General features: G+C 33.8%; 1 pseudogene; it reads left to right on the forward strand.

Moving 5' to 3' along the window:
- Window positions 1-22,884, forward strand: part of LOC122295513 — a 55,161-nt pseudogene that overhangs the window by 16,527 nt on the left and 15,750 nt on the right.

Here is a 22,884-nt window from a genome sequence, read left to right on the forward strand (position 1 = left end):
GGCCTCTTCAATACGGTTTGGTCTCTTACCAAGACCAAAATGACTGCTGGAACCACTATCAGTTACTAATGTTCCACTATTTGAATCCCTTGAAATTCCATACAACTGACTCTGATTATCTTTACTAAGGAATGTGGCATTTTCCATTATCTTCATACACATCAATAGTTGCATTAGACTTTGTAGATTCGGTCCATTCTTGACATGTTGAGTGACTGAACCATGCTCCATCCAATTTAACTTGTCTAGCTCTAATGCATTGCAGCAACATGCTCCTTTAACCAATCTCTTAAAGCTGGATCACTATAGCCAGTCGATAGGTAATAAATTGTGTCCATAAATTCTTCTCTACCCCTATCAAAGGGCCAATGAGGTGGCATTATATTGAGCAACTGAACAGCAAAATTATTATCTACTAAATCTTGCAAACTTATGAGCCTTTTCCATTGCCCGGCTCCTTCAATTTCATTCCATCCAACTAGGAATGAGTCACCATCTTCACTTGTTCCACCAGAGAATAATAGTCTGCTTCCATCAGCACTAGAGAGCATTCTAGTGCACCCTTGTCCAGGTGCATCATAGTCACCCCTAGAGCCCATATGTTCGTCCAACCAAACATTAATTTTTCCGTCTACAGCAGTTGGAAATATAAATTGAATATTTTCTTTTTAGAGAAGACAAATGGAATAAACATGTGCTTCATGACCTTCAAAGTTAAAAAATCTTCTTCTAGAAAAATCCCAATCCTTTAGTAATTTATCAATTCTACAAGTTACCACACACATCAAAGGAAACACTCCAAGTCCCATGACAAGAAGAAAAGCAACCTTTATCATGGTCATCAAATGCCTTATTGCTGCCAAAAACTGCCTGAATAGAGATGGAAATATCTCTGCTACAGAATCAATACCATAGAATCTCCCCATAGTCAAAGACTCACCCTTATTGTACCGACTCAACGCCACAATGCCAAGATAGAAGAGAATTATAGCAAGGATAAAAATATATTCAACAACGAGCATAGTAACATCAAAAAGCCGTGATACCCCACGACATATAAGTAATAGAGTTGTAACTAACAATGCCCATCACTTAGCATATGGGTGGACTAATAAAAACACATCCCAAGTTTTCCATCCAAACCAGTCCCACGCTGGAAGCTCCTCATTTTCTATGTTACTGAATATACCCTTGTGCTTCTCCAATATCTTTATATAGCCTTTAATTGAGGCAAATGGGTTGTTTCCTGGATTTATAAAAATTGTTCCCTGGATCTTACAATTCGTCCCCACAAGATTCATTTCTCGTCCTCTATCAAAGGGTCAGAAAACAACCCTAAGGGGCAAAACATCAAGCAATCGGGGAGCAAAAAAATTCTTACCCATAAGTTTCTCAGCAAACTCAACCACACGACCTACTTCATCAATCTTCCTTGACCCACATGTAGTGGCATGCTTTTCAACCATGCGAAGTGCGGCCACAAACAGCCCCAAATCTATCTTACGGCATCAACTTGCCAAAGAGCATTGTTATCTCTATTGCTAGAAACATAATCTTCATGGGCAAACACATTGATAGCATGCTAAAAAATAAAGGTAACCTCTTCACCCATTTGTAGCACATGAACAGAAAAATTGTAATTTATGTGGCTGACAATAAGAAGATGGTGACGCTGCACTTTATCTACATTAATTTTGTAGAATGGAGTTAGAATTTCTCCAATTTGCAGAACTCGTGTATGTTCAAGGGCGTGATCAATTTTCGTGGACCACTGCTCGAGTTCTTCCAGGTGAAGCTAGAATTCTTAGTTTCCTTTCCCTTCAAATCTATTAGAGCATGTGTACCTGCCTTAGAGGATAACACCTCACAAGCCACATCTGCTGCATGCCCTCAATAGAATGTCACCTCCTTTTCATCTGCTGATCATTCTCAATAGCATGATATAACCAACTCTGCTTCTTATGGAATATTATAGATCCTTCTAGATTGATTCTCTCGTAAATGATACATTTCTGCTATAAATATGAGTGCTACTGTACTGAGGAAAACAATATAGATGAGGAATACTTTTATTGAAATACAATCTTTCTTTGATGCATTCTTACAAACTCATGTCCTACACTTATTTTCCTACTAATTTCAACATGGTATTGAGAGCCTGATAGGGCCAACACCCACTTTTTTCTTTCTTCGACCCACTTTTTTCTTTCTTCGATCATCATGGCCTGTTGGCCCCTTTCAATCATCACAAATTAGACAAGAGACTAAAGCTCTGTGTCATTTTAGGATACACTCCTTATCACAAAGGGTATAATTGTTTGCATATTCCATCTGGTAGAATTTACATTTCACGTGATGTATGCTTTGATGAAACTCATTTCCCATTTGCATCTGCTCAACAATTACCTCCTCAGGCCCCCTTTTCAGCCCAGCCTGCCCCTCCAAATTCATTTTCTCCCTCATTATCAAATCGGGCCCCCTTCTCATATACTCAGCCTTCCGCCTAGCCCAATTCGACCCAACCATCTCTCCATCTCCTCTCAATTCTAATAATTCAGCCCAAGAGCCCACCAACACAAACTCTACTTCAAATTCTTCTCCTCCTCCCGAAAACATCTCCTCTGTGCTGTTTCCTTCAAATCTTTCCCCTGCGACATCCTCTTCAACCCAGACCTCCTCTCTACCATATGATACTCCTTCGACCTCCATCAATATTCACCCCATGACTACTTGATCCAAAACCCTCATAACCCGTCCTCTTCTTCGACAAGATGGCACCATTTTATGGCCACCACCAAAACACAGTGCTTCCCTCACCACATCTCCTTCTGTCCCTGATGAGCCCACCTCCTACATGGAAGCTTCAACATTTCCTACCTAGCATGCTGCCATGGCCAGTGAATTTGAAGCTCTCCTCTGAAATGAAACATGGTCTCTCATTCCTCACTATCCCTCTCAAAATTTTCTTGGTTCAAAATGGGTCCTTAAGACCAAACGACTTGCCGATGGAACCATTGAGCAGCGCAAGGCTTGCCTTCTTGCCAAAAGGGTCCATCAACAAGCTGGAGTTGACTATTAGGAGACCTTTAGTTTGATCGTTAAGCCTATTACTATACATCTTTGATCTCTATTGCAGTGTCTCAGAAATGGCCCCTTCATCAGTTGGATATACAGAAAGCATTCTTGCACAGGGACTAGGAAGAAGTTGTCTTTATGCAGCAACCTACTGGGTTTGTTCATTCTAATTCTCCTCATTTTGTTTGTAAATTAAAAAAAAATCTATCTATGGCTTGAAACAAGCCCCTAGGGCTTGGTTTGCAAAGCTTAGTTCAAAATTAATTTCACTCGGTTTTCATGCTTCCATTTTTGACTCATCCCTCTTTATATTTACATCTACTACTGCCACTATGTATGTTCTAATTTACGTTAATGACATTGTTGTTACTGCCTTTGATTCTTCTCTCATTACTGATTTTATATCATCTCTGTCCGCATCTTTCCCTGTCAAAGACCTAGGTTCACTTCATTTCTTTTTAGGAATCCATGTCTGTCACACGACTAAAGCTCTCTTTTTATCTCAGTCTCGTTACATCTCTAACCTATTAAAGAAGACTAATATGCATGAGTCTAAAACTGTGTCAACATTGATGTCAACATCTGCTAAACTTTCAGCCCTTGATGGGTCATCTTTTGAGGATCCTCAGCTTTATCGAAGTGTTGTTGGCAGTCTCCAATATCTTTCCTTCACTCATCCAGATATCTCGTTTGTAATCAATACAGTCTGTCAACACATGCACTCTCCCCGCCATTCTCATTGGCAAGCTGTCAAACGCATATTGCGTTATCTCAAACTCACCATCTCTCTTAGCCTATTTTTTTCCTCTGTCTCTCCCCTTAAACTAACAACATTTTCAATTGCTAATTGGGCTGGTTGCCTGGATTATCGAAAATCTACTAGTGGTTTTTATGTCTATTTTGGGTCTCACTTAGTGTCTTGGGGTTCCAAGAAACAACAAACAATAGCTCGATCCTCAACTGAAGCAGAATATAAATCAGTTTCAAATACTACTTGTGAACTTCTGTGGATACAAGCATTGTTAAAAGAATTGGGAATTTTTATTTCTGAAGCAACCCACTTGTTATGTGATAATATTGGTGCCACCTATCTTTCGGCTAATCCTGTTTTACACTCATGGACTTATTCTAGTCTTATTATTTAGATATTTAGTAAATTTTTGTGTAATGCAACCTCTATTTATAGTTGGTTAAAATTTACTATTAGTTAAATTGACATTTGTTGATTTAAATAAAGTTAAAATTCATAGCATTAAAGTGTTTCTTGGTTATTGTAGCTTTCACATTTCCCACTTCACCTTTTGATGATATTATTCGAATTCCAATGCCAAATGGTGATAATTTCTCTAATTGGAAAGAAAATATTCTTCTGAAATTGGGGTGGTTAGAGCTTGATGTGGCGCTCCATGTGGACGAACCATCCCCCTCATGGAATCAAGTACGCCAACACAGATTTCTAAAAATGAACGGTGGGAGCGATCTAATCGCTTATGTTTGTTGTTCATGAAATCTCACATCAACAAGAGCATTCAGGGTTCTATCCCTTAAACTGATAAGACTAAAGCATTCCTGAAGGCTGTTTGTAACAGCCCGCTAGAAATTCAATTGTGGAATTTCTTTTGACCTTAAGAACCTCGTGAAAATTTCGTAAGTTTACACGAATCGACTAATCGCATAGGTTTTAGCCTGTCAACATAGTTAGTGTTATCACTCACTATGGTGCCAGAAATGCGATTTTAATTATTTGAGATAGTTAGAAGTGTCAGAATACATTATAGTCTACACCACTAGGCTTAATTGAATATTTAGGCTTTTTCAGTACTAAGTTTATTACGTTTATTTTTGGAGTGAATAGTAATCTCGATAAACGTACTAAACGCAGTGTTTTCAAAATCACAGTGTGAAATGTCCAAATTATGAAGAAAATCAAGATGTGAGATCATGACACCTAAGCAAAATACACATTTGGAAAATATCTTAAGAACATAGATTTAAAATACACATGGAAAGATTTTAACCACCTTACTCTTCCAAGTCTACTCCACATTTAGAAAATATTTTAAGCTAATTTCGTGGATATTATTGAGTAAAAATATCTTGAGTTGATTTTTGTAGATATTATTAGGTAAGAGAGAGTCCTACACTCCACTTTCACTCCGGTAAGAGAGTCCTACACTTAACTCTCACTTCGGGTAAGAGAGTCCTACACTTAACTCTCACTCCAGCCTCATCTCTTCCATATCTTATCCACAAGTATCTCCAGCCACCCCTCCCCACGAAATTATCTTCATTTATGCTTTCCATTGAAAGAATACCAAACACTCTCTCTTAGACAGCTTTTAGGAGTTCTTTTGTACACTCATTTCGAAGCTTTTGTAAGTGTTTTATCATAAAGTCTCCTTCATATAAGTTGTTCCTCTTTGAGTCTAGTTTCCGTAAATGTATTTTTCGTATCATTCCATGGTCATTTGGTTAGTCAAAAGTATTTTTAACCATGGAAAGGTCATTCTGGGCGTGAATTTGGAGAGTATGTTATAGTTTGGAGTTTTTGACCAAGCTAATGGATAGATATTGGTCTGAAATTTTTATGGAGTATTGTTAACATGTATATATGACTATTGGTTGAGGAGTTTTGCATGATTAAAGGTTTTGATGAAAGATTTTCTTAAATTTAGAAACTTAGAAACTGGAAGAGGAAAAACAGTTTCTGTTTTGAGAAAGTTTAACTCTTTGGTGGTCTAAACCTATTCTAATGACTTTGATAATTTTATTGGAGGATCCTAAGCATCTTATATACATGTTATATCATTATTTTGAAGATATTTGATGTTAGTTTCAAAGATATGAAATTTTATGTAAAGAGATATTAAGATAAGCCAGAGTGTAGATATTCTTGGCTAAATTTATGTTTTGGTTAATTGTTAACCATGTGATCTTGAATTAGAAGTTTATATATGTTTTAGGACATCTTTTTAAACCATGTGATGGTTTGGTTTGAAGATCACATATTTATAAGTCATAGATCAAAAGGTTGATCAAAACAAGTTGGAAACAAAAATCAATAGAAATAGCATATGAGAATTTCGGCCCTATGGAGTTTTAATAGTTGTGATTAGTTTTAAATTTTTCTAAATTGATATTTGAATTGAGGATAAAATTTATATGAGACATGTAAATTTTGGTGACTTTTGGAGTTAGTATGCAAAATCCTTAAGTTATGGGTAAAACGGTCATTTTCCTACATGCACTCTTTAAGTTAGTATTTTTCCATATTTCAAATTATTAGTGATTTAGTGCTAACTTTTAGAATCACTAATTACAGTTCCTCGTGATCGCGCTTAAGGTTTTAATAAGAAACGCGGAGATCGAGGTAAGTTAGCTTTTAACTTACTAGCAGTCTACTGTGTATGTGTGCTAAGTAAAGGAACTACAGTGTATGTATGTATGCTATCAAATATGTCATGCCATGCCAAGTTATTACGTAATTGTCTATTATACAAAATTTATTCTGTCATCAATTTTTATCTGTTACATAATATATTCTGTCATGTATTACTGTACATTACAAGTATGTCATGTTAAATATGTTGTCTGTTATTTGTTATGCCATGTTACGAAATGTTTTTATCTCAAGTTGGTCATGTATTTCAAGTTATGTTCAAGTCACGTTATATTACGTCAGGGCTTCAATCCTTTCGTATTCCAGCCACGTTTCATATTAAGTTTGTGTAGAATACATGGGGCTACAACAACTGTGGAATATGTATTTACACATAGAATACATGGGGCCACAACAACTGTGGAGTATGTATTTTTCATGTTAAGTCAAGTTTATGTAGGATACATGGGGCCACAACAACTATGGAGTATGTATTTAACTGCATTGTGATGTGTAGAATACATGGGGCCACAACAACTGTGGAGTATGTATTTACACATAGAATACATGGGGCCACAACAACTGTGGAGTATGTATTTTTCATGTTAAGTCAAGTTTATGTAGGATACATGGGGCCACAACAACTGTGGAGTATGTATTTACACATAGAATACATGGGGCCACAACAACTGTGGAGTATGTATTTTTTATGTTAAGTCAAGTTTGTGTAGAATACATGGGGCCACAACAACTGTGGAGTATGTATTTACACGTAGAATACATGGGGCCACAACAACTATGGAGTATGTATTTTTCATGCTAAGTCAAGTTTCAGATCAAGTTCATGTCAAGTCAAGTTCAGTTCATGTTTCAATTTAAGTCATGTTAATTATGCTATGTTGTACGCTAAGTTATGCTTTAATTACTTATGAATTTGATTATGCATTTATGCTTTTACTGTCATCCATGCATCATTAGTCTGTGTGGAAGTTTCTTGTTAACTTGCTGAGATTTGTAATCAAATCTCACTGTGGTAGTCCCAACTACCATTCCCCCCGAATGGTAGATCTTGTTACAGGACCTGAAGGAGGATCAGGAGCTGACCAACTAGACACAGTCGACTGAACGACGGTGCGTCGTTAATGTTAATATAGTAGTTAAATTACTACTTGTACGATGGAGTTGCATCTCCAGTACTTTTTGGATCATAAGCATTTTGGACTAGTGTTGTGATCTTAGTTGTTCAATGGATCTTTATGTATGAAGTATGTTTTAAGCAATTGAGAGATTTTCAATTTGGTGCATGGTATTGCTAAAAAAAAAAATTATCCGCTGCGAATATTGCATAATGTTAGATGCATGTTAGGAACATTGCATCTTATATGTCATGAACGGGGGCAGGTAACCTGGTGTTGCATGTCTCGACGCTTCAAATGTCTGTCCAATCCCAAACGGAATTTGGGGGCGTCACAGGGTGGTATCAGAGCAATACGTCTCTGGGCAGTAAATCCACATGTCCTTAGGAAATGCACCAAATATTAGGCTTGAAATTTTTAGTCGTCAGTAGGCTTGAATTTCTTAAGGTATGAAAAGTAGTATGTGGTTTTAATACATATACTTGTGTGTTTTAAGAAGGGACACATGACTCATGGTAGAAAACCTCGGAATCCTAAGGGAGATAACAATCAAGAGGATCAAAATTCCCCGATGGATGAAGGATTAACTGAGGTGGTTAGTTTGCTGACCAACGTGTTTAGACATCCACAACTACGGCAAGTGCACATATCCATTAGAGTATATGCTGTCACTCAGAGAGATGTAGATGCTGGCGCTCCAGGAACTGCAGGAGCTGGTATCGTCACTGGTATTTTACTAGGACCTATGTGTGGTTAAACATAGTTAAGGTTGATCTGATTGCAATTGATGGTAGTATTGTATTATTGTTATTTTGGAGTAGGTCAAGTCATTGGGGTTGGTAAATTGTACATTGTTTGATTCAAACGAGTCATTGTTTCTATTAATTGTGGTAGTACTTGAGAATTCAGTTTGAAAGCTGAATTGTTACCCTAGTGGTAAGAGTAACAATTTTCATTAGAAGTATTATTATTCATACCAATGTAGATATAGAATACATTTTAATAATATGAGAAAGGATATTTAGGGTTGATGAATGGTATTCTACATATTTGGAGAATTGTTTTGATTCTGAGAATACGATGGAAATTGTGTTTGGAAGAGTAATTTGATTAGGAGAAGTTTTAGCCATAGTAGGATTCATTTATGATAATAGTTTTACCACGCCGCCAGTAAATGATCTCTGGCAAAGTACTATCTTTATGGATACATAGATTGATCTTCTTTTCTGGAGACTATTATATGGGGAGTAAAATCTTAGTCTTGAGGATTTATGTGAACATTAGGAACAAATCATTTAGAGTTTGAATAAGTGATAACTTATGTTGGGTAAAAGAGTTATGACAATCATAAGAGAGAAAGTCTCAAGTTTAAGTTATTAACTGGTCAATTATCGAAGTACTACCTAGGAAAATGACTGATTTTTGCGATTATAAAGAAGTAAGTTAGTCCTAGACCAGTAGAACTCCTTGAGGTTTTTATTAACTTGAAGATTACCGAGAGTTTGGATATGTATGATTAAATGCATATTTATATGAGTCATTGGATCGTGTCATATATATGAAAATCCCTGAAAGAAATAAAATGGAGCACATAAAACATCTACCAGAAAATAGAAACACAAATATGAATATTTGTGAAGTTTTATTTTATTATCTTAAAGCAAAATTATAGAAATTTGAGGCTCTTTGCCTCAATCCTTAAACGCTCTTGCTCTTCAAAAATCTGCATGTCTTTCCTATCTAAAGGAGTAGCCACTCGAAAAGAAGATTTAAGCAAGGATTTTAAATCTCTGTTATCTCGCTTTAGTGCTTCTATCTTCATGTTGGACTCCATAAGAAGCCGTTGGAGGATAGCAATATTCTCGTGGAGTTTGTCAATCCCACCAGTCCTGGATTGTAGTCGCTGAGAATATGCGACAATGGCTGATGAGTATCGGGTACCGAGACTCACAAGCTCGTAGATAAGTTCATTTTCTGACTTATTAGTCAGATCATTATTTGATTGCATAATAGCACCTACGGAAGAAGCAGAAACAACTGGTGAACGAGGTGCAGAATACCTCATGTATTGGTAATGAGAAGATTGCTGAGCCATTGCAAAATGAGAAAGCAGAAAGAGATTGCAGAGTAAGAATGCAGACTAATTTCAGAAAAGTGAAGAAGATGAGATGCGAAAGAAGATGAACTGAATAATTCTTTTATAGAGAAAATTATGACGAATCATCTCTCGTGAAGCATTTCTGTACAAGAGACAAGAACAAAGTAGTGTCATAGCTATGCGGCACCTGACAACTACAGAAGACCTATAAAAATCATGCGGATCAGAGTTGTCTGGTCTAAAACAGAGTGCCACCGATTTTGTTAGAGAGAGAGAGAGAGAGGTTAACGGCTTAATTTTGATGAATTCTCTACTAACTATGGTATTTACAAGAACATTTAAAGTATATCACCTATGTTTTTCTAAAGAAGAGTTTCGGAAGATTATTTACTTAAAGTTTTAGGTTTGGAGAGTATGTCGTTACAACTTGGCCAACCTTGTGCAAAGAAGTATAATCTAATTGTTGATTAAAGTAAGAGAGTTAAGGAATGACATAATCTCAAAGGCAAATATATACGGGATAGACAGTAGGTTGGTAAGCAACACCTCCTTATTAAATTACTATTTCTTAAATAATTCGATTTCGAGAACGAAATCTTTTTTTTAGGAGGGGAGATTGTAACAGCCCGCTAGAAATTCAATTGTGGAATTTCTTTTGACCTTAAGAACCTCGTGAAAATTTCGTAAGTTTACACGAATTGACTAATCGCATAGGTTTTAACCTGTCAACATAGTTAGTGTTATCACTCACTATGGTGCCAGAAATGCGATTTTAATTATTTGAGATAGTTAGAAGTGTCAGAATACATTATAGTCTACACCACTAGGCTTAACTGAATATTTAGGATTTTTCAGTACTAAGTTTATTACGTTTATTTTTGGAGTGAATAGTAATCTCGGTAAACGTACTAAACGCAGTGTTTTCAAAATCACAGTGTGAAATGTCCAAATTAGGTTAGCGAAATTTTATTTGGATACTTGGCAAGATCTTAACAACACATAATGAATAGTATTAGATACTTAGCACAAAGAGAAACCATTAGATGGAATTATGAAGGAAATCAAGGTGTTAGATCATGACACCTAAGCAAAATACACATTTGGAAAATATCTTAAGAACATAAATTTAAAATACACATGGAAAGATTTTAACCACCTTACTCTTCCAAGTCTACTCCACATTTAGAAAATATTTTAAGCTAATTTCGTGGATATTATTGAGTAAAAATATCTTGAGTTGATTTTTGTAGATATTATTAGGTAAGAGAGAGTCCTACACTCCACTCTCACTCCGGTAAGAGAGTCCTACACTTAACTCTCACTTCGGGTAAGAGAGTCCTACACTTAACTCTCACTCCAGCCTCATCTCTTCCATATCTTATCCACAAGTATCTCCAGCCACCCCTCCCCACGAAATTATCTTCATTTATGCTTTCCATTGAAAGAATACCAAACACTCTCTCTCGGACAGCTTTTAGGAGTTCTTTTGCACACTCATTTCGAAGCTTTTGTAAGTGTTTTATCATAAAGTCTCCTTCATATAAGTTGTTCCTCTTTGCGTCTAGTTTCCGTAGATGTATTTTTTGTATCATTCCATGGTCATTGGTCAGTCAAAAGTATTTTTAACCATGGAAAGGTCATTCTGGGCGTGAATCTGGAGAGTATGTTATAATTTGAAATTTTTGACCAAGCTAATGGATAGATATTGGTCTGAAATTTTTATGGAGTATTGTTAACATGTATGTATGAATATTGGTTGAGGCTTTTTGCATGATTAAAGGTTTTGATGAAAGATTTTCTTAAATTTAGAAACTTAGAAACTGGAAGAGGAAAAACAGTTTCTGTTTTGAGAAAGTTTAACTCTTTGGTGGTCTAAACCTATTCTAATGACTTTGATAATTTTATTGGAGGATCCTAAGCATCTTATATACATGTTATATCATTATTTTGAAGATATTTGATGTTAGTTTCAAAGATATGAAATTTTATGTAAAGAGATATTCAGATAAGCCAGAGTGTGGATGTTCTTGGCTAAATTTATGTTTTGGTTAATTGTTAACCATGTGATCTTGAATTAGAAGTTTATATATGTTTTAGGACATCTTTCTAAACCATGTGATGGTTTGGTTTGAAGATCACATATTTATAAGTCATAGATCAAAAGGTTGATCAAAACAAGTTGGAAACAAAAATCAATAGAAATAGCATATGAGAATTTCGGCCCTATGGAGTTTTAATAGTTGTGATTAGTTTTAAATTTTTCTAAATTGATATTTGAATTGAGGATAAAATTTATATGAGACATGTAAAGTTTGGTGACTTTTGGAGTTAGTATGCAAAATCCTTAAGTTATGGGTAAAACGGTCATTTTCCTACATGCACTCTTTAAGTTAGTATTTTTCCATATTTCAAATTATTAGTGATTTAGTGCTAACTTTTAGAATCACTAATTACAGTTCCTCGTGATCGCGCTTAAGGTTTTAATAAGAAACGCGGAGATCGAGGTAAGTTAGCTTTTAACTTACTAGCAGTCTACTGTGTATGTGTGCTAAGTAAAGGAATTACAGTGTATGTATGTATGCTATCAAATATGTCATGCCATGCCAAGTTATTACGTAATTGTCTATTATACAAAATTTATTCTGTCATCAATTTTTATCTGTTACATAATATATTCTGTCATGTATTACTGTACATTACAAGTATGTCATGTTAAATATGTTGTCTGTTATATGTTATGCCATGTTACGAAATGTTTTTATCTCAAGTTGGTCATGTATTTCAAGTTATGTTCAAGTCACGTTATATTACGTCAGGGCTTCAATCATTTCGTATTCCAGCCACGTTTCATATTAAGTTTGTGTAGAATACATGGGGCCACAACAACTGTGGAATATGTATTTACACATAGAATACATGGGGCCACAACAACTGTGGAGTATGTATTTTTCATGTTAAGTCAAGTTTATGTAGGATACATGGGGCCACAACAACTGTGGAGTATGTATTTAACTGCATTGTGATGTGTAGAATACATGGGGCCACAACAACTGTGGAGTATGTATTTACACATAGAATACATGGGGCCACAACAACTGTGGAGTATGTATTTTTCATGTTAAGTCAAGTTTATGTAGGATACATGGGGCCACAACAACTGTGGAGTATGTATTTAACTGCATTGTGATGTGTAGAATACATGGGGCCATAACAACTGTGGAGTATGTATTTACACATAGAATACATGGGGCCACAACAACTGTGGAGTATGTATTTTTTATGTTAAGTCAAGTTTGTGTAGAATACATGGGGCCACAACAACTGTGGAGTATGTATTTACACGTAGAATACATGGGGCCACAACAACTGTGGAGTATGTATTTTTCATGCTAAGTCAAGTTTTAGATCAAGTTCATGTCAAGTCAAGTTCAGTTCATGTTTCAATTTAAGTCATGTTAATTATGCTATGTTGTACGCTAAGTCATGCTTTAATTACTTATGAATTTGATTATGCATTTATGCTTTTACTGTCATCCATGCATCATTAGTCTGTGTGGAAGTTTCTTGTTAACTTGCTGAGATTTGTAATCAAATCTCACTGTGGTAGTCCCAACTACCATTCCCCCCGAATGGTAGATCTTGTTACAGGACCTGAAGGAGGATCAGGAGCTGACCAACTAGACACAGTCGACTGAACGACGGTGCGTCGTTAATGTTAATATAGTAGTTAAATTACTACTTGTACGATGGAGTTGCATCTCCAGTACTTTTTGGATCATAAGCATTTTGGACTAGTGTTGTGATCTTAGTTGTTCAATGGGTCTTTATGTATGAAGTATGTTTTAAGCAATTGAGATATTTTCAATTTGGTGCATAGTATTGCTAAAAAAAAAATTATCCGCTGCGAATATTGCATAATGTTAGATGCATGTTAGGAACATTGCATCTTATATGTCATGAACGGGGGCAGGTAACCTGGTGTTGCATGTCTCGACGCTTCAAATGTCTGTCCAATCCCAAACGGAATTTAGGGGCGTCACACTGTTGAGGAACAATTTATTTGCTCTGTCAAGCCTTTAGCTAGCACCCTAATGAAGAAACTATCAAGTAAGACTTTTGATAGTACTAAAGGTGTGCATGAGCACATTATGTAATTGAGGAACATGTCAACTCAACTTAAGTCCCTAAAGATGGAGATTTTTGAGTTATTCTTAATAAATTGTTCCTCAACAACCTTCAGGAATGCTTTAGTCTTATCATTTGCACCCTAATGAAGAAACTATCAAGTAAGACTTTTGATAGTAATAAAGGTGTGCATGAGCATATTATGCAAATGAGGGACATGGCAACTCAACTTAAGTCCCTAAAGATGGAGATTTTTGAGTTATTCTTAATAAATTTCATTCTGAATTCTTTTCCTTCTGAATATAGTCATTTCAAAATCTCTTACAACACACATAAGGATGAATGGTCAGTTAATGAATTATTGACCATTTGTGTTCAAGAAGAGGAGAGATTGAAAAATGAGAGGCCTGAAAATGTTCATGTGGCCACTCATACTAATGGAAATATCAAGAAAGGCAAGGATGCCCAACTACATAAGCACAAGGTGTCATTTAAGAAAAATGGCAATAAGGTTCTTGTTTCTTTTGAGAAGGATTGCCAAAAGTTTAATAGATGAATCGAAAAGACAAGTAATCTCATATCTCTAGTGTGTCATGAATCATTTTTTGTAAAAGCTCCCTGAAACACATAGTGGATTGATTCTGGTTCTACAATCCATATTATTAATACCATGCATGGATTTCTCAAAATAAGGAAGCTGAAACCAAGTGAACAATATGTCTATTAAGGAAACAATATGCGTTCACAAGTGGAAGTTGTTGGGATCTTTAAATTATTTTTAAAAACTGGTGTGTTTTTGACCTTGAAAATGTATTTTTTATTCCTAATTTTTCCAAAAATTTGGTTTCAATTTCAAAGTTGACTAAGATTGATTTTGAGTTTAGATTTGTTAATTCTACTTTCAGCATTTTTAAGAATAATGTTTACATTGGTGGTGTAATAAAAGTTGCTGGTTTATTTAAATTTAAGTTAGATCCCAATTTTGAGAATACTTATTTATCCTTCCATATTGATGTTGGTATTAAGCGGAGCATCGTAAATAAGAACTCATCTATGTTGTGGCATAGGAGATTGGGAAATATCTCCATAGAGAGAATTAAAAGGTTGGTGAATGGTGGAGTCTTACAAACTCTTGATTTTACTAACTTTAGGACTTGTGTAGACTGCACAAAGGGAAAGTAGACCAACAAGACCACTACATGTGCCACAAGGAGTTCGAATATTTTAGAAATCATACACATTGATATTTGTGGACCTTTTCCTACTCCCTACCTAAATGGTCAAAGACATTTTATCTTATTTATTAATGACCATACAAGGTATATATATATCTCTACCTTCTAAATGAAAAGGCTGAGATCGTAACATTTGCAAAATTTCTCGAAGAAGTGGGCATTATTGCACAATACACAATGCCCAACACACCGCAACAAAACGATGTAGTTGATAGGAGGAATCGCACGCTTATGGACATGGTAAGAAGCATGATTAGTAATTCTGAACTGCCATTATTCTTGTGGAGTGAAGCCTTGAAAACCGTCGTGTATATCTTGAACAAAGTTCCATCTAAGGCTGTCTCTAAGACACCTTTTGAGTTATGGACGGGACGAAAACCAAGTTTGAGTCATTTACACGTATATGATTGTCCTATTGAAGTGAGGATTATCCTCACATAGAGAAATTGGACCCAAGAACAATAAGTGATTTTTTCATTGGTTATCCGGTAAATTCCAAAGGTTTCAAGTTTTATTGACCTTCAAATAGTCCTAGAATTGTTGATAACAAAAATGTCAAATTCCTTGAGGATGCTGAACCTAGTGAAAGTGCTTATCCTCGAAAGTTACAATTTGAGGAAGCACAAGAGCAGACTAAAATTTCTTCATATGAAGGACGTGTGATTATTGATTACTCTGAATAACAATCATTTCAATAATAGTCTACTCATGAAGAACAGGTTCAAGTAGAACCTACTCCTAGTTTACAAATTACAGAGGAGGTAGCATTAAGGGAATCCTCAAGAGAAAGAAGGCCAACAATTTCTAATGGATATGGTTTACCTTCAAGAATCTGGCTTTAATGTTGGATGTAAGGAAGATCCAAGCTCGTTTTCAGAGGCCATGAGTGGAGATAATTCCACATCTTGGTATGATGCCATGAAAGATGAGATGGAATCCATGACTGAAAATCAAGTCTAGGATCTCATTGACTTACCTAATGGAGCAACAGCCACTGGCTGCAAATAGGTTTATAAAACCAAAAGGGGCGCTTTTGGTAATGTTGAACGACGTAAAGCCAGACTTGTAGCTAAATGATTTACTCAAAATGAAAGCATTGACTACCATGAAACCTTCTCACCAATTTCTAAGAATGATTCATTCAGAATACTCATGGCATTAGTAGCTCATTTTGATCTAGAGTTACATCAGATGGATGTGAAAATGACATTCTTAAATGGGGATCTTGAAGAGAAGATATATATGTTACAACCTAAGGGTTTTAAAGAAAACAGTTAGAGCTAATGGAAGACCCTGAGCATATTTTATTACTTATTTAGAGAGTTCCACATGATAATCTTCAAGTGTTTCGCCTTTCTTGAAAGCATGCAAGCTAAAGAGCCAAAGAGCTTCAATGTCATTCAAAATCATTACCTAGTATTTTGTTTTAACTTCAAAGACTTCTAATCATTGTTGATCTCTTGCTGTTATGAGAATTCTACTTCCTAAACCAAACCAAGCACGATCTCCAACTAGTTTTTCTAGTTGGACCAACTCATCCACGTCATCAAGAACTAGTAGAACCCTTTTAGAGTGAAGTCTATCTAGAATCACATTGACTCATCTGTCAACATCTTTAATATTCGATATTGTTCCTAAGATCTTGGACAGAAGTGTATTTTGCAGTTGAACTAGACCTCCCACTTCTTTTGAAGTTTCCCAAATATTTTTCAAGAAACAACTTCTTTCAAATTAAGAAGAAATCCTGTTAAAATATCTTTTGAAATAGTTGTCTTAATAATTCCACCGGTTCCAAATATCCCTACCACGTGTATAATATGATTCATTCCAATACTTAAATGCCGCTAAATATCTCGTATATGAGACTCTATTCCAATTGGATACTTGGCAACACTTAAAGGTGTTTGGTTACTATTCTTGAAACCTCCCACCAAATGATATTTTGGATAACTTTTGATTCATTCCCATCAATAGAAAAGAGAAGAAAAATTTAGGCTTTGCAAAGGTAAATGACATCTGAGTATGATTGAGTTAAAGTATATAAAGTTTTTCCTTTTTTTTCTTCACGATAGTGACAGCAGTATGTTAAGATGTCAAAGCATAGCATTTTCCTTCCTTAAATCTGATTGTTTCAATATTAGATTGTGCATTAATTTGTTGTGCCCTTGTGCTATTGTTAGACTTACATTTTTCATTCTTTTCATGCATGTATTAACAAACTTTTTAACTTTTCTTTTTTTGTTCCATTCTTGAATCTGAAACTTATAATTAGTTAAGAGTATTTGTAAGTCTTTATATCTAGAAACAAATTGAAACTAAAAACCGCTACTTATTTAAATGATTCCCAAATCTTATTCTTTATTTAATCCAAATAATAAACAATTCCCACCCTTTTTCTTAATTACTTTTTTACCAACTATCATTGATCAGTTATTTGATGGACAAAATTTCATATATTCCTCTATATATTTAATTCATATATTCATCAAAAGACAGAAACGCCAAAAAGAAATAAAAAAAGATGCATTTTATTTATTTCATGTTCTTCTATTTCTCCAATAAAATTTATGTGAAACTAATTATGTGGTAGTACTGGTACTAGATACTGATCAATGCAAAACTGCAAGTGCCCAGTATCGTAGTTTTATAGTCAAGTGATGAGAAGAGTATCGTCCTCAGGGATTGGTAACTTACTTTTGACAAATACCAAAATTATATTAATCTCGACTTTATTTAGAGAAGTCACTAAGCTTTTTGTAATTGTAATTTGAAATAAAATCAATTCAAAGAAAATATTCAAAGGAATAGAAAGTTGTTGTTCGAAGATCAAATTAATGAGAAAAAGAACTTATAGGAAATCGATTTCACCTAATCCCTCACTATACTTTTCTCATCTAACTAATTGAATTTAATTCTTTCTGTTTGTTAGCAAAATCTCCAAACTTATCCAAAAGCCTCTTTCGATAGTTAATTGGAAATATTCTTGTTCATCATTTTATACAAGAGTATGCAAATTATTAATAAAGCAAAAAAGCATTAAGACCAACGATTTTAAGACTACATAGGTTCATATAAGTCTTTCAATCTCTATATTTACCTATGTTGAAATATCCAAGTTCTATCCTATAATTCCATCTTTCGATATCAAATCACCAGATCAAGATAATCTAATTAATGGCCAGTCAATTAGAAGCAATAAGCTCATAATAAATCAGACAAACATGAAAGATAATTGCTTCAAATTAGTATAGAAAAGCAAGCATAGTTTGAAATTAGATTATATCGTTTTCCTAGAATAAAGAAAATTTATTTCATGTTAAAAATTAAATTCAACATAAACGAATTCACCATAATTTTTCTGAGAGGAATAGAAGAAAATGAACACTGAAAAAATACCCATGCCATCCGTCCTAGCCTCTTATCGTTGCGTCCTTCTCTCAAACGAAAGAGATTATGTGCCGTTCTATCTAGTCAGTGCGTCCAAGAGCCAAGACTGACTAAAGCTGCCTTTATTTCTTTTGCGTTCGTAACTCTCCTTTTCGTCAATAGAGTCCAGCCCAGCGTGAAACTCCTTTCCACATCAAACTCGGATGCCAGCTTCTCTTGCATCCCGCATGAAATCCTTTTGGCCAAGTCAAACCCAGCTACTCCAAACTGAAAGAGTTTTGCTACGTATAAGAAAAGTCGCGTACTAATCTGCGTACCAATACTAGTTCCTTCAAATTCTTGTATTCCATCAACAGCCCATTAGCCCCCAAAATACCAAATCAGTTATTTTTTTAGAAGTGATATAAAGATAAATATATTATAAAATCTAAACACATTAATATAAAAGTTTTAAAAAAAATTAATATTATGTCATTAGTTTTGTAAAAATTGTTAACAAATTGTCTCCAAATCATTTTTTTTTAATCTATATCAAACAGTGTTAATTAATAAACTCGCTTTACAAGAAAAAGAACCTATAAATGTCCTTAAGCATCTTTAGGCTCTATTTGGATATTAAAAACGTTTCATCTCATAATTACAATTTTATCAAATCTTCACATCAAATATAATAAATAATTCAATTTTTTCAAATTTCAAAACAATAATAATATTAAAAAAATAATATTCTAACAATATTTTATTTAACTTTCAATTTTCATTTCAACTCATTTAATATTAACTCACTATCCAAATGGCACCTAAGGGGATGTTTGGAAACATATCTTATCTAATCTCATCCCATCTCATTTTCTTTCCAAACATCATTCAAACACATATGCTTTCAAACTAATCATTAAAAATTTGGAAATAAATTTAGACAAATTTATTAAACGGAGCTAACTTTAATAGGAACAATGAAACTAACAGTAAAAAAATAAATTTCTGTTAAAATGATAAAAATCCGTTTCATAGCCACTTTTTATATATAAAGATAAGGGAAACAATTTGTTCTCATATGCGATAGGTTCAGTCTCTTTACAAATTACTTAGTTTATCTTGGATCACTAAATTTCATAGGAAAATGTTTTCATTCAACTAAGAGTTTAGGATTGATTTCATAAACAATGGTTGGTTTTGTTGATGTATTATTATAGCTATGACAGAAAGAAAATCATAATGTTGCGTTTGGTTCTCTAGAAGCTAAACTTAAAAAATTTGAAATTCTTGGGTTTATGGTTTGTTGGGTTTTTCTCTTAATCAGTAGTTGAATTATAGTTGATTCATATTTTGTTATCTTCTTGCTTTATACATTGAATATATGAAAGATTAATATGCTATTCAAAATTTATTTTGTAGGAACATCGACCATATGTTAAAAGCGTTGCGGAGAAATTATAAAAAATTTTTTGGAAGATTCAAGTTTATGTAGATCTCGAGAAACTGAAAAAGAAAAAATATAGGCATTTTAATATCCTCTCTATAGAAGCAATGCAAGATGAGAAAAATGCTGGATTGTCATCCTAAAATTAAAATTATCTCAAATAGGTTTCATAAAACTATGGGTGGTGTTTAATTATAGGACCATACTATAGATTCTATTAATGCTCTTCTTTTATAATATATCACAACGTGTAATTATTTATTAATTATTACATAAACATTACATCGTTAGTTATTTAATTAACTAAAAACATTACATCTTTATTAATAAAAAATTAATTCTTAACAAAAAAAATTATATATAAACTAAGCAAACGTGCATTGCACGTTGCTCTTACCTAGTATACTTGAAAAGAATGAAAATGTAAGTCTAACAATGGCACAAGGGCACGACAAATTCATACCCAATCTATTATTGAAACATTCAGATTTAAGGAAGGAAAATGCTATGCTTTGACATCGTAACATACTGCATGCTGTCACTTTCGTGGAGAAAAAAAATAAAAAACAATACAACTCAATCATATTCAAATTTCATTTACTTGTGCAAAACCTAAATTTTTCTTCTCTTTTTTATTGATAGGGATGATTAAGAATTTATCCAAAATATCATTTGGTGGGTGGACCCAAGAAAAGTAAACCAAACACCTTTAAGCCTTTCCCAGTATCCAATTGGGATAGAGTCTCGTAAACGAGATATTTATCAATATTTATGTATCGGAATGAATGATATTATACGCGTGGTAGAGATATTTCGAAAATGGTGGAATTGGTAAGACAACTATTTCAAAATATATTTATAAAAAGATTTCTTTTCAATTTGAAGGAAGTTATTTCTTGAAAAATATTAGAGAAACTTCAAAACAAGTGGGAGGTCTGGTTCAGTTGCAAAATACACTTCTGTCAGAGGAACAATATCGAATATTAATGATGTTGACAGAGGAGTCAATGTGATTCGGTATAGACTTCGCTCTACAAGGGCTCTACATTCTACTAGTTCTTGATGACGTGGATGAGTTGGTCCAACTAGAAAAACTAGTTGGAGATTGTGCTTGGGAAATATTCTTATCTAACTAATTGAATTTAATTTTCTCTGTTGTTAGCAAAATCTCCAAACTCATCCAAAAGCTTCTTTTGATAATCAATTGAAAATATTTGTGTTAATCATTTTACACAAGAATATGTAAATTAATAAAGCAATAAACATTAAGACCAACGATTTTAAGACTACATAGGTTCATATAAGTTTTTCGATCTCTATATGTTATGTTGAAATATCTAAGTTCTATCCAATAATTCCATCTTTCGATAGCAAATCACAAGATCAAAACAATCTAATTAATGGCCAGTCAATTAGAAACAATGAGTTCAGAATAAATCAGACAAACATGAAAGAGAATTATTTCAAATTAGTATAGAAAATCAAGCATAGTTTGAAATTAAATTACATAGTTTTTCTAGAATAAAGAAAATTTAGTTTATGCTAAAAATTAAATTCAACGTAAACGAATTTACTATAATTTTTTTGAAAAGAATAGAAGAAAATGAACACTGAAAAATACTCTCGCCACAACATCCTTCTCTGAAACGAAAAAAAATTCTATTTCATTCTATTTCGTCAGTGCATCCAAGAGCCAAGATAGATTTCAGGGTTGAGTTTGGGTGTTGAGAAATTTATTTTTTTTATTTTTTATTTTTATCTCTCTTGCGTCCGTAACTCTCCTTTTCGTCATTAGAGTCCAGCCCAACGTGAAACTCCTATTCGATGCGAATGCCAGCTTCTCTTGCGTCCCGCATGAAATCTTTTGGCCAAGTCAAACCGCTGCTGCGTTCAAACCCCATGATTTTCGTTCAAGCTTCAAAAATCCAAACCACCAGCTTGAGTCTCACGTCTAAGCCAAACCCAGCGTGCCTTTTGCCAAGTAAAACCCATTTATTTATGCACGTCCAAGTCAAACCCAGCATGCCTTTTGCCAAGTAAAACCCATTTATTTCTATGCACGTCCTACGATGGGTACTTAGATAAATAGATAGAATGATCCTAGCTTTTCACGTCATCTTTTGTTTTTGAATTTGATGAATACTTTTTTTTTTTTTTTCCTGGTAGATTCAATAGAGTAGATTCAAGTCACTTCTTTTTGCTAACGTCTCTTCTTTTTAAAATTTGAGAATCTTCTTTTATTGTTAGCATTTTTAAAAATTTAACTTGATCTTTATTTTTAAATAGTACTGATGATCAACTCTTATATTTAAATAAATCTTCATTTAAATCTGAGAATCCTTAAATGATAGACTTTTAAAATTTAGATGTTTTTTTCTTTAAATTTGAAATAAATTCAAATGATCACAATGAAATCTACAATCAACAAAAAATAAATAAAATTAGATTAAAGTTTAAGGTTAGTAATAAAATATAGGAAATTATGCAAGTCATCAAATACTAAATCCTAGAATCAAAAAGGACTTCTAAAATTTGATCATGTTTTGCATATAATTATTCAATGCCAAAAAAATCACAAATGTCAAATAGTTTTCCTTTTGTATGGTATTTTATCTTCACCAATTCCTCTATGCCAGATCGTGGATTTGTCTCAATTTTTCTAATAAATATCTCAAATATATATAGCATCATATATGCATATACATGATGACAAAATACATATAGGCAAAACTTATCGAAAGTTTGATAATGGTAAACCAAACAAATCGGCTACTCTTTTCAAATCTACCTTCCATTTCACCATCTTTGCTTTATCCTTGAGCTTATCTCCAAGTTTATCAAAGTATTATCCAAAATTCCATTTTTGATGTTGTACTTTCGATGGATTTACGTAGTAAAAATTAGTAGAATAATTTGTTTAATTGTATCCTTACAATCAAGAATTTTCAATAACTTGTGTAAGCACTATCTAGATTCTGTATAGTTTTTAAAGAGTACAATGATAGAAATTATTGATTCTTCAATAA

This window comes from Carya illinoinensis, chromosome 15 (genome assembly GCF_018687715.1).
Source record: "Carya illinoinensis cultivar Pawnee chromosome 15, C.illinoinensisPawnee_v1, whole genome shotgun sequence".
NCBI lineage: Eukaryota > Viridiplantae > Streptophyta > Magnoliopsida > Fagales > Juglandaceae > Carya > Carya illinoinensis.